Below are 11,606 nucleotides of genomic sequence, written 5' to 3'. Positions count from 1 at the left end.
AGGTGAGGCAGTATGTGAGGAAGGTGAGGCAGTATGTGGGGTAGGTGAGGTGGTAGGGGGTAAGGTGGGAAAACCTGGTCAGCCTGGAACATCTGTGCAGAGCCAGCCCTGTGTCCCAGTTTCCTGCCTGCAGTGATGTCACTCCCTGGCCGGGTCTGATGGAGGAAAATCCATCCTTGCCATCCTTCTTCTCTGAATGTCGGGGCCTGGGGGCAGTGCAAGCATGTGATTGGTTGCTAGGACCACCAATGTCCTAGCAACCAATCATGTGCTTGCCCTACCCCCTGGCTCCATCATTCAGAGAAGGAGGAGGGCAAGAAGAGAGGAGGGGGAAGTCTGGGGACCACACCATTGTTGCCACTCAGCCAATATTCTCTGACAGATCTGATTGCTGAGGCTGAGTGGGTGGCTCCATGTGGCAGCAGAGACTACATAAGCATTTGGGCAGGGTGCTTTTGGTGGGTTCAGACCCCCCTAACCATCCCTTATCTACGTCCCTATGGAGGAGAGTAGGAAAACCTGTGGCCGTGGTGGCAGTGCACCCTAGGCAGCTGCCTAGTACGTCATGCTAATCATTTAGGACAGTCATGAGACTACTGGGTTTGATGACATCTAGTCTGGATGCATGCAATGGGCTTTGAAAGCTGTTGATAAATGTTGGATCTAGTTCAGAGGAATGTTTCAGAATGGGATTAAAAAGTCAAACTGGCAGTACTTTCACTTTGTAAAAGAAACAGATTGACACTAAAACAGGTTCATGGCTGCTTTAGTACTATTTATACGTGGCTGAATGAGGCTTAACAGCTATCTTCCACACCATGTATGTTACCAGACTGACACCTTGAGCCTTATGCTGGGGAATAAATAACAGTTCCAGTGACTAGTATTTTTTTTTTGTTTGTAAATCAGTAAACAGCTATATGGACCCTGAAAAAACACAGCCTGGAGAACAACAACTAAACGGGATAAGCCACATTAAAAAAAAAGGTATAGCAGGGGAAATATACCAAATGGAAATCACAGACTTTAGCTCTTCATTTTTTGGAAATGATCTAAATATGTCAAAGTTAATCTGAAAGTACGAACTTTAACCTAATAGATAAAGATTTCTAGTGTAAAGTCATTTTTTAGCCCAGACTATCTCTAGTACAACCCTCTACCCAAATTTTAGAGCATACAAGGGGGACGTGTACTAGCATTATATTAGTTATATATTTTGCAACAAATAGCACATGGACAGGACAAAGGTTAACTTCAAAAGTGTTGAGTTTAGCTTGTAGAGACTGGTCACACACTATGCATATAGTGGGCTTCGATTCAATTCTATCAGTTCACAGTTCTGCTTTACTGTAAATAATCACGGTGGATTCGGCGGACAGGAAGGTCAGCAGGTCATCACTGGAGGTTAGCCTTCTTCAGACACAGTAAGTATATATATCTGGGGACTGCAAAAGTTTAGCTGGAACTGTTGATTCAACTTTAAGGTACTATAGAGGTAACTTAGGGAAAAGCCATTTGTCCACAATATACTGTTAAAAGTTCTGTTTGTCTAAAACTGATATTTCAGTTTCAGGCAAATGCTGTACAGGTAAACATTTGTGAGATATTTGATTTGGCCCTAAAGGACATTAAGCTTGCAGTGCTCATTGTTAATTAGTGTGTAGCGGCTACATTGATCCAATCAGCAAAGCTGACACTCCTTGCAGCTCTGCAGTGTCAAGAAGTGGGGTGTTTTAAACTGCTAAAAGGAGATTACCACTCTCACAAAGAGTTTTGTGAGAGTGGTAATCTCTCAAAAACAGCGGTTGTTAGTTCTAGGATGCAGGTGAAGAACGGACTTACAACCCTTATAATTTACTGCATGCTATCTTTCAGCAACTTCAACAGAGACTTAAATTGGGATTTAACAGAGGTCCAATGAACACCATGTTTCAGGTTTCATCTGTAGAGTACTGATTGCCTCTGTGGACATGTTTCTGGTTGTACCAATCAGTGCTGACTCTTCAGATGTGTTTCTGGTTCTGTCGGTACAGTAGTGATTTTGTCTTTGTGGACTTGTTTCTGATTGTGTCAGTACAGTAGTGATTGTGTCTTTGTGTCTGGTTGTACCAGTACAGTTAAAGGCAGTTTTTTTCCATTTTGGATAGAGTAGGGGAAGGGCATAACCCCTGTAGGGTTTATTTTTGCCTTTGTCCCATTGGGGAGATTTATCTTCAGTTCCTGCCCAATAGCCAAAAAGAGGAAGTGAGAGGAAATTCCTGCAAATTAAAGGAATCTCTTGGAGACCCCCAGGTCAACAGAACTAGTGTCCTCATTGGAAGGTTTCCCCTCCATAACCTTTCTGGGGGCAACCCAAAATTTGGGATTTTCTTTGAGTTTTGCTTTTTTTAATAATGTTAAACAGGACGAATAGAGAGGGTAAATCACTCTAATGGGAGCACAGAGAACAATAAAAAAAAAAAATAGAAAAAAACAGGTGCCCTAATCCTTCTCCCCTCTTTTAGTTGTGTCAGTACAGTACTGATCCTGTGTCTGTACAGTATATTTCTAGATGTGTCAGTTATGTATCAACTGTGTCTCTGCGGAGAAAATTTGGTTTGTGTCAGTAATGTACTGGTTGTGACTCTACAGACATTTTTCTGATTGTTTCAGGTAATTCTTATGTGTTTACTTTTTCCAATATTTGGTAAATTCCCTTTTTTCAATATTGTTAACTAAATAATATTTAATATATACGAGTAAGGGTGAAGGGAGTGGGTAGGATATGGGTAGCTTAGTGGCTTAGTGGTTAACACATGTGCCTTGCAGGACTAGGGTCATTAGTTTGAGCCCCTGTTCACATCGGCACAATTTGACATGTCAAATCACAGCCTATTGCCGGCAATAGCACTGTCCCAATCGGTGCGATGCCGATTTTGCCGCGCCGCACCGATTTCCAAAAGTAGTTCCTGCACTACTTTTGGCGACTTTGGGGGTGATTTCAATAGACATCTGCACATGAACCCGCACTTATGTCTTTCAAATTGCCCCCGAACTCGCACTGAAATGCGGGTTTGAAATCATGTGAGTTCAAAATTTCAAATTCGTGTTCAGTGTGAACGTACCCTGAATCTCCACTATGACACAACCTGCATGGAGTTTGCATGTTTTTTCTGTTCTTGCATCAGTTTCTTCCCACACTCCAAAGACATGCTGGCAGGTAAGCTGACTCCTGTCTAATTTGGCTGTAGTACTTGTATGCATGGGAGGCAGTTGGCTGTAATAAATAAATAAATATGTTTTTCTTGTGGGTGGGACAGCATCGAGTAGCTGGCCTAGGGAATAAAAAACATAGAAATTTGGCACTGATTGCACGTGTCTGTAGGATAATGATGTTTTTTCAAATCAATATGTATTTACTCATTTTATTGTTATTTTAGGCTTTCACTGCATCAGAAGAACATACAGCAGTCTGGCTGTGATATAGTTGTCTATTGTCACAAAAACGCACAATTTAAAAATGAAAGGCAGCTCAGAAGATATTTCCACAGATATAGTGCAGCTGAAAAGGGAGATGTCACTTCTCCATGCAGTGAGCATGGTCATTGGGAACACCATTGGAGCAGGAATATTTGTTTCAACAAAGGGAGTCCTTATGTACACCGGTTCTTATGGATTGTCACTCATTATTTGGGTGCTGGGAGGAATATTTTCAGTAATTGGGTCTCTCTGCTATGCTGAACTAGGAACAACAATTACTAAGTCAGGCGGAAGTTACATATATTTAAAGGAATCATTTGGAGGTATTGTGGCCTTTTTATATCTATGGAGCTCCATGCTAATAATCTCTCCTGCCAGTGAAGCTATTCTGGCTGTGACATTTTCCCAGTACCTCACGCAACCATTCTTCCCAACATGTACTCCTCCTCAGTCTGCGGTGTTCCTGCTTTCTGCAGTATGTGTGGGTGAGTCTCTCAGTGTTCTATTAGTAATCATAGAGCTGCATTATATTTCATTCAATTGAATAATGGCACCAATCTATGCTGAGTACCATGCATGTTTCATTACTAACTCAAGTGAACAGTACAAGGAATGCCTACAAACCAAAACTGCTGCTTGTTTTATCCTATTTTAATAATCTCTTTATAAGCCTGCAACTATTCAAAAAAAAATCAATTATCCTTTCTATCATTTGCAGGAGCATTCCACTTCTTCATAATGCTCAAAGCAGTGTGATTATAGAGGACCTATGTGCAGGTTTAAGGTTTGGGTCTGGCTTCAACAGTTCTGCTACATTAAGAGTGCCCTCCTTTCTTTGGCATGCCTGCCTTTTGGTAGAATGATGTCCAGCTAGTTGAAAATAATAAATGATGTGGGACTTTGCTTTTACTCAATTGTTGCAATATAAGTTAATATGTAATAAAAACAAAATAAATATTAAAATCTAAGTGAATCAGGAATGTGTGTTTAACCACTTCCCGACCGGCTCACGTAGATATACTGCGGCAGGTTGGCAGCCCTGCGCAAAACGTTGTACCCGTACCTCGCTCGCGCCCGTGGGCAGGGGGCGCGCGCCCCCGCATTGCCCGCGGCATTCGGATTTGTTAGAGAACCCAGTCTTCAGGTCCAGGCCAATGATTTCTAGCCTGGACCTGCTGATCGGTTCTGGCGAATGAAATGCTTCCTCTGCCTGTGAAATGTAAACACAGCAGAGGAAGTGATGTCACCTCCCCTTGTGGAACCCTTTTCAGTCCCAGTGAGAGGACATTTAAAAGTGAGTTGCACCAACACTACACTGACACAGTACACGTAGGCACACTTTTCGGACCCCAGTAAACCCCTTCACTCCCTGTCACTGTGTCACCAAGTGCAGTTTTCAGATTTCTCACTGATCACTGTACTGGTATCACGTGTGACACTAAATAGTGTTAAGGCAATTAGTGGTAGGCCCAGGTAGGTTTAGGGTATCCCCCTAATAAAGGTTTAACCCCTTGATCACCCCCCCAATTAACCCTTTTTACCCCCTGTCACCAATGTTACTAGTATAGTGTACAGATCTATATTCTTAACGCTGTATTAGTGTCACGGATGACTAGTTAGTTGGTTAGTTTCACCATCAGTCTTTTATAGTGTCAGGGTACCCCCCATACATTACCTAATAAAGGTTTTAACCCCCTGATCGCCCCTTAGTTAACCCTTTTACCCCCTGGCATCAGTGATCACTGTATTAGTGTCACGGGTGACGCTAGTTAGCTTTTTATAGCGTCAGAGTAACCGCCATATATTACCTAATAAAGGTTTATCCCCCTGATCGCCTGGTGGGTGACATGAGTTAGGTTTTACCATCAGTTAGGGTTAGCATCAATCCCAGGAAGTGTCAGATTAGTGCCAGTAGCGCTAACACCCATGCACACACCATACATCTCCCTTACTAGTATAGTGTTTGAATAGATCAATATCTTTGATCTGATCAGAACTATATTAGTGTTCCCAGTAGTTTAGTGTTTCCAAAAACGCGGCATTAGCAGGATCAGCCCAGATACCTGCTAGCATCTGCGTTTATCCCCTCTGCCCAGCCCACCCAAGTGCAGTATCAAATAGATCACTGTCATTTACAAAACACAACACACAAAATTGCAGCGTTAGCAGAGTCAGGCCTGATCCTTGCGAACGCTAACAGTTAATTTTTTTGGTAGTGATTGAAACAGTCGCTGATAATCAGGTGCTCTTTTGCCTGTGAGTTGCACTAGCTGTACCTGTAAATTTAGAGGCCAAAATGTCCAAACAGAGGTACACTAGTGAAGAGGCCTACACGTTGCTGAGCATGACAGATGAGAGCGAAGGGGAAGCTGCCTCACTGTCAGATTCAGGCTCAGTATACGAACCAGTAGAGAGCAGCTGCACCCTGACAGGTAGCTCAGATGACAGGGTAGTGGTCCCTGCCAAGGTCAGGCGGACCCGACCCCATTCTTCTGTTGCTGAGGTGCAAGAACTGCAGGGCTCAGGTATGGAGCAGAGAGCCAGTACTAGTGCCGCTCATCCTTCTGGTGAACTGGCAAGCACCAGCGGCCTAGTACATCCTGGTCCTAGTCAAACCAGTACTGCAGTAACATTTGGTGATGTGGCGAGTCCCATAGGTGCAGTTCAAGCTGGTGCGGTGGCTAGCACAAGCAGTGCCCCGCAGCCACCAAGAGTTCGAACACAGGCCCGTAGATCCCATAGTGCCCTTCCCGCTGCATATGCCATACCTAATTGGGAGCTCACCACTTCGGCAGTGCCCGTACTTCCCCCATTTACTGGCCAACCCGGAATTTAGGTGGAAACAGTTGATTTTACGCCACTTGATTTTTATTCACTGTTTTTCATCTAAGATCTCTATAGATCTATTGTGGACCAAAGCAATTTGTATGCTGGTCAATTCATAGCCGCTAATCCCCAGTTGACCCTTGCCAGAGAATGAAAAACGGTTATGTGTTACGAATTTAAGACCTGTCTGGGCCTATCCCTCCTCATGGGCATAACTAAAAAAGTGAGTTGCGGTCATATTGGTCCACTGACCCAATTCACTTTATGCCTGTGTTCTCTGCTTCCTTGACAGGATGCGATATGAGCAGTTCTTGCGGTTCATGCATTTTAATGACAATGAACTCTGTCATTCTCAGGGTGACCCTGAATTTTGAATTTGATAGGCTTCACAAAATTCGGCCCCTCTTAAACCACTTCATCCAGCAGTTTGCAGCCTTGTTTATTCCCGATCAAGTTGTCTGCGTTGATGAGTCCCTGATTAAGTTTTCTGGCCGCTTGTCTTTCAAACAGTATCTCCCCAGCAAGCGTGCCAGATATGGGGTCAAGTTGTATCAGCTCTGTGACAGGGCCACAGGCTATACATATAGTTTTATGGTTTACGAGGGAAAATACAGTCACGTGGAGCCCTCCAACTGCCCAGACTACATAGGGAGCGCAGGCAAGTTTGTTTGGGACTTGGTGTCACACTTATTCGGAAAGGGGTACCACTTGTACCACTTGTGGACAATTATTACACAAGCGGTCCACTTTTTAGTCACCTTTTTGATTGTGGAATTGGCGCATGTGGCACCGTGCAATCTAATCGACGGGCTTCCCCCAACAGCTTGTAGGAATCCCGACTTAGACGGGGGGAGAAAGCCTGCTTGAGATGTAATAATTTGCTCACAGTGAAATGGAGGAATAATCAGAATGTTTTTGTTCTGTCCTCCCTTCACACAGGTACGACTGTCCAAAATCCAACGGCGACTGGTTTTGTTGAGAAGCCCCTCTGTGTCCACGATTGCAACCTTAATATGGGAGGGGTGGATTTCAATGACCAGTTGATGGCGCCGTACTTAATTGCCCGTAAGGTCAGACGCTGGTATAAAAAAGTGTCTGTATATCTATTTCAATTGGCTCGGCTGAACGCTTATGTGCTATACAATACATCAGGATGAACTGGATCCATCCTTAAATTCCAGGAAGAGATCATCACAGCCCTTCTCCTTCCAGACAGTGCTGTTGTCCAACTTCCCAATGCAAATGCATTGATCCGGCTGCATGAGAGGCATTTTCCGAATGTCCTCCCTGGTACCCCTACCCAACGAGCACCCCAAAGAAAATGTTGTGTCTGTAGCAAGCGTGCATATAGGCGTAACACCCGCTATTATTGTCCCTCCTGTCCTGACCAACCTGGTCTCTGCATCAGTGAATGTTTCTGTCGCTGCCACATACCAGTGGAGTATTAGCATAGGGTACACTGCACAGTCCTAGGGCACACTTTCACAGGGTCTTCAAAGATGCCATCATATTTTGAGAGACCCGAACCTGGTACCCTAATGCCCCGTACACACGGTCGGACATTGATCGGACATCCCGACAACAAAATCCATGTATTTTTTCCGACGGATGTTGGCTCAAACTTGTCTTGCATACACACGGTCACACAAAGTTGTCGGAAAATCCGATCATTCTGAACGCGGTGGCGTAAAACACATACGTCGGGACTGTAAACGGGGCAGTAGCCAATAGCTTTCATCTCTTTATTTATTCTGACCATGCGTGGCACTTTGTGCGTCGGATTTGTGTACACACGATCGGAAGTTCCGACAACGGATTTTGTTGTCGGAAAATTTTATAGCCTGCTCTCAAACTTTGTGTGTAGGAAAATCCAATGGAAAATGTGTGATGGAGCCCACACACGGTCGGAATTTCCGACAACAAGGTCCTATCACACATTTTCCGTCGGAAAATCCGACCGTGTGTACAGGGCATTACAGTTACAGTTACAAATAAAAGTGTAAAAAACATATATATAATAAAAAAGCCAAAAATAGTTGTCATTTTCTTGTTCATCTCTCTCTATTGTTCTCGCGCTATTGTTCTCTCATTATTGTTCTGCTGTTTTACTGTATTTTATGCTTAACTGCAATGTTTTATTGTTACTATGTTTTTTCATGTTTGCTTTGCAGGTATGCAATTCTTTGTCCTTTGGTACACATACACACACATATATATATATATATATATATATATATAACTTTGCACTTGATTAATTATTAGGGTGGCGCTGATTGTTTCACACATTTGTAGGAAGTGAACTCACCATTTTATGCCCTTAGAAAGCCTGAAGACAGTGCTTGGTTTTCGGGGTCCTGTACGCGGCTAGACTGCCAAAAAGTCCCACACATGTGGTATCCCCGTACTCAGCAGAAGCAGCAGAATGTATTTTGGGGTGTAATTTCACATATTCCCATGGCATGTTTGAGCAATATATCATTTAGTGACAACTTTATGGGAAAAAAAAATTGTTTTCTCATTATCCCAAAACTTGTGGCAAAATATTAAATATTCCATGGACTTAACATGCCTCTCAGCTAGGGTTGTCCTGATACTACTTTTTTAAGACCGAGTACAAGTACCAATACTTTTTTTCAAGTACTCGCCGATACAGATTACCGATACTTTTTTTTAATGTCATGTGACAGTTTGACTGATGGGCACTGATAGGTGGCACTGACTGATGGCTGGCACTGATGGCTGGCACTGACAGATGGTACTGATAGATGACACTGATAGGCAGCACTTATGGGCACTGATAGGCGGCACTGACAGGTGGCTGGCACTGATGGATGGCACTGACTGATGGGCACTGATAGGTGGCACTGACAGGTGGCTGGAACTGATTGATAGGCACTGATCGATGGCACTTATGGGCACTGATAGGTGGCACTGACAGGTGGCTGGCAGTGATGGCTGGCACTGACTGATGGGCACTGATAGGTGGCACTGATAGGCGGCACTTATAGGCTTATGGGCAAGCACTGAAATGTAGCACTGATTGGCAATGAATTGCATAATAAATTACATGAATGATGAGAGGAAAGGAAGGATTTTGCAATGCTACATGGCATTGCATCACAGTCACGTGACTTTTTTTTCCTTGAAAAAGTCACGTGACTGTGATGCAACGCGTGGGAGGAGCCAAGGACGCTCTGTGCAGATCAGCAGTATCACACAGTGTACTGCAGTGAATCTGCTCCTGTCTAAGGCGGCTGACTGCCATAGCAAAACCTGCATATGCCTTATCATTATAAGGCACACGTGAGTGGATTGAAGTTTGCCTGTGTACCTTGGTATCCTAAATATTGCACAATGATTTTTTTTTTCTCTTATCTGCCTGTTAAATGAGATCTGTTTATGATTTTCACCTTGGTTGTGAACAGAAGCAAAAGAAACATTGTTACTATAAATGTCAATGAGCACCTTAATTAAGCAAGTGTTTTTAAACAGCTTTGCTAGTGGGACCGGATCAAAGCTTTATACCAATCGGATTCTACACTTGTATAATTGATCCTTCTGAATACATCCCTATATATTTATTTTTATGTTGATTTTTTATGTGGATTTTTTTTACACATTTGGTGGCACTAATTTTTTAATAATTTTTTATAATTTTACACTATTTTGATTGCTGGATTTCTTAGGAAATTTTACTCACCGCTGGATTTATTTGAGTATTTATATTTATTTATTTCTTTTTATTCATATATATTCATTTTTTTGCACATTGTGAAGCGCTTCAAATATCATTATTTATACTTGATAATTCATCTATTTATGATATTTATGCACTATTGCACTTTCATTAATTTTGTAATCTATGCACTGTTGCACGTGTACATATTGCATCTATTTACGTGGACATATTGCCTATATATACACTTTTTACCTAGGCGTAAGTAGCGCCACATAATTTGCTTTTTCATTTGGTTTAGTTATGTGAGTACATTGTTCTATGTTGGCAGCTCTTAACTAGCCTATTGGTCATTGTGGGTTTGCGCATTAGTTTATTCACTTTTGGTTTAATATTGCAAAATCCTTCCTTGCCTCTCATCATTCATGTCATTTAACATTTATCATCTAGTAATTATGCTGCGACGCCCATCTTAGTACACCCTGCACTCGGCTACAGTAAGCCAGCAGCGGACATCTTGTTACACCCAGCCCATATAGTTCGGGCTGGTTGTAACAAGATATCTGCTGCTGGCTTACTGCAGCTGAGTGCAGGGTGTACCAAAATGGGTGTTGTGATGTTTACCCTCCGACAGAGACACGGAACGTCACTTCCTTTACCAAATGGGACGGCTCCGGTCACTGTTTTGGACAGAATATGTGACGGTGCCCTGCATCCCTGCCCCGGCCAACTTCCCCCTAGTTCTACTGCTGCCAGACCGATCTCTGCTCCATCCTCTCCGCCCGCCGACTTCTGGTTGCAGGTATCGGATTAGGCATCGGAAGCATTTGTGCGAGTACAAGTACTCGTACAAATGCTCGGTTAATGTCCCGATACCAATACTAGCATCGGTATCAGGACAACCCTACTCTCAGCAAATAGCTTGGGGCGTCTGCTTTCCAAGATGGGGTCATGGGGGGGGGTTGTGCTATCTGGGCATTTCATGGCCTCCGAAACTCTGATAGGTAGTGAGGAGTGAAATCAAAAATTTATGCCCTTAGCCTGAAGGCGGTGCTTGGTTTTTGGGGTCCTGTACGTGGCTAGACTGCCTCTATGCATTAAGATAAAAAACCTTTTGTGTGTAGCAGCTGCCCCAGCACGGCTTCATGTCTGAATAGACAGAGGGAGCTGTGACTCGGCTCCAGTGCCCCCATAGGAATCTGCTGACTGTGGGGGCACTCGATAGGAGGGAGGGGCCAGGAGCAGCAAAGAGGGTCCCGAGAAGAGGAGGTTCTGGGCTGTTCTGTGCAAAACCAACTGCACAGAGGAGGTAAGTATAACATGTTTGTTATTTTTATTTATTTTTTAAAACAAGACTTTACAATCACTTTAATAAGTGTAACAAAGAATAAATGTATCAATACTCAAGCCAATATATATTGCATAATCTCATGTAGGTAAATGATAGATTATCAAAATTACCTCAAAATTCATATTAATACATGTATATAGGTGCATCCAGACAAAAACAGGTTAATGTGCAAAAAAACACATGCCTCAAATCAAACAACCTGACAGCAAACACAGTGTTTGTTTGAAAGTGTGCAAATAGTCCAATTATTTTTAGTTTAAAACATAGGTAAATTTAAATCCCATAAAAAATCTT

At 43.0% G+C, this 11,606-nt stretch overlaps 1 pseudogene; it reads left to right on the top strand.

The window, feature by feature from the left end:
* Positions 1 to 1,149: 1,149 nt before the first annotated feature.
* Positions 1,150 to 11,606, top strand: part of LOC141144987 (Y+L amino acid transporter 2-like) — a 104,665-nt pseudogene continuing 94,208 nt past the window's right edge.

The sequence above is a fragment of the Aquarana catesbeiana genome, linkage group LG05 (genome assembly GCF_042186555.1).
Source record: "Aquarana catesbeiana isolate 2022-GZ linkage group LG05, ASM4218655v1, whole genome shotgun sequence".
Taxonomy (NCBI): domain Eukaryota; kingdom Metazoa; phylum Chordata; class Amphibia; order Anura; family Ranidae; genus Aquarana; species Aquarana catesbeiana.
Note: the sequence above shows the minus strand (reverse complement) of the source record. Positions and strands in the feature narration are given on the sequence as shown.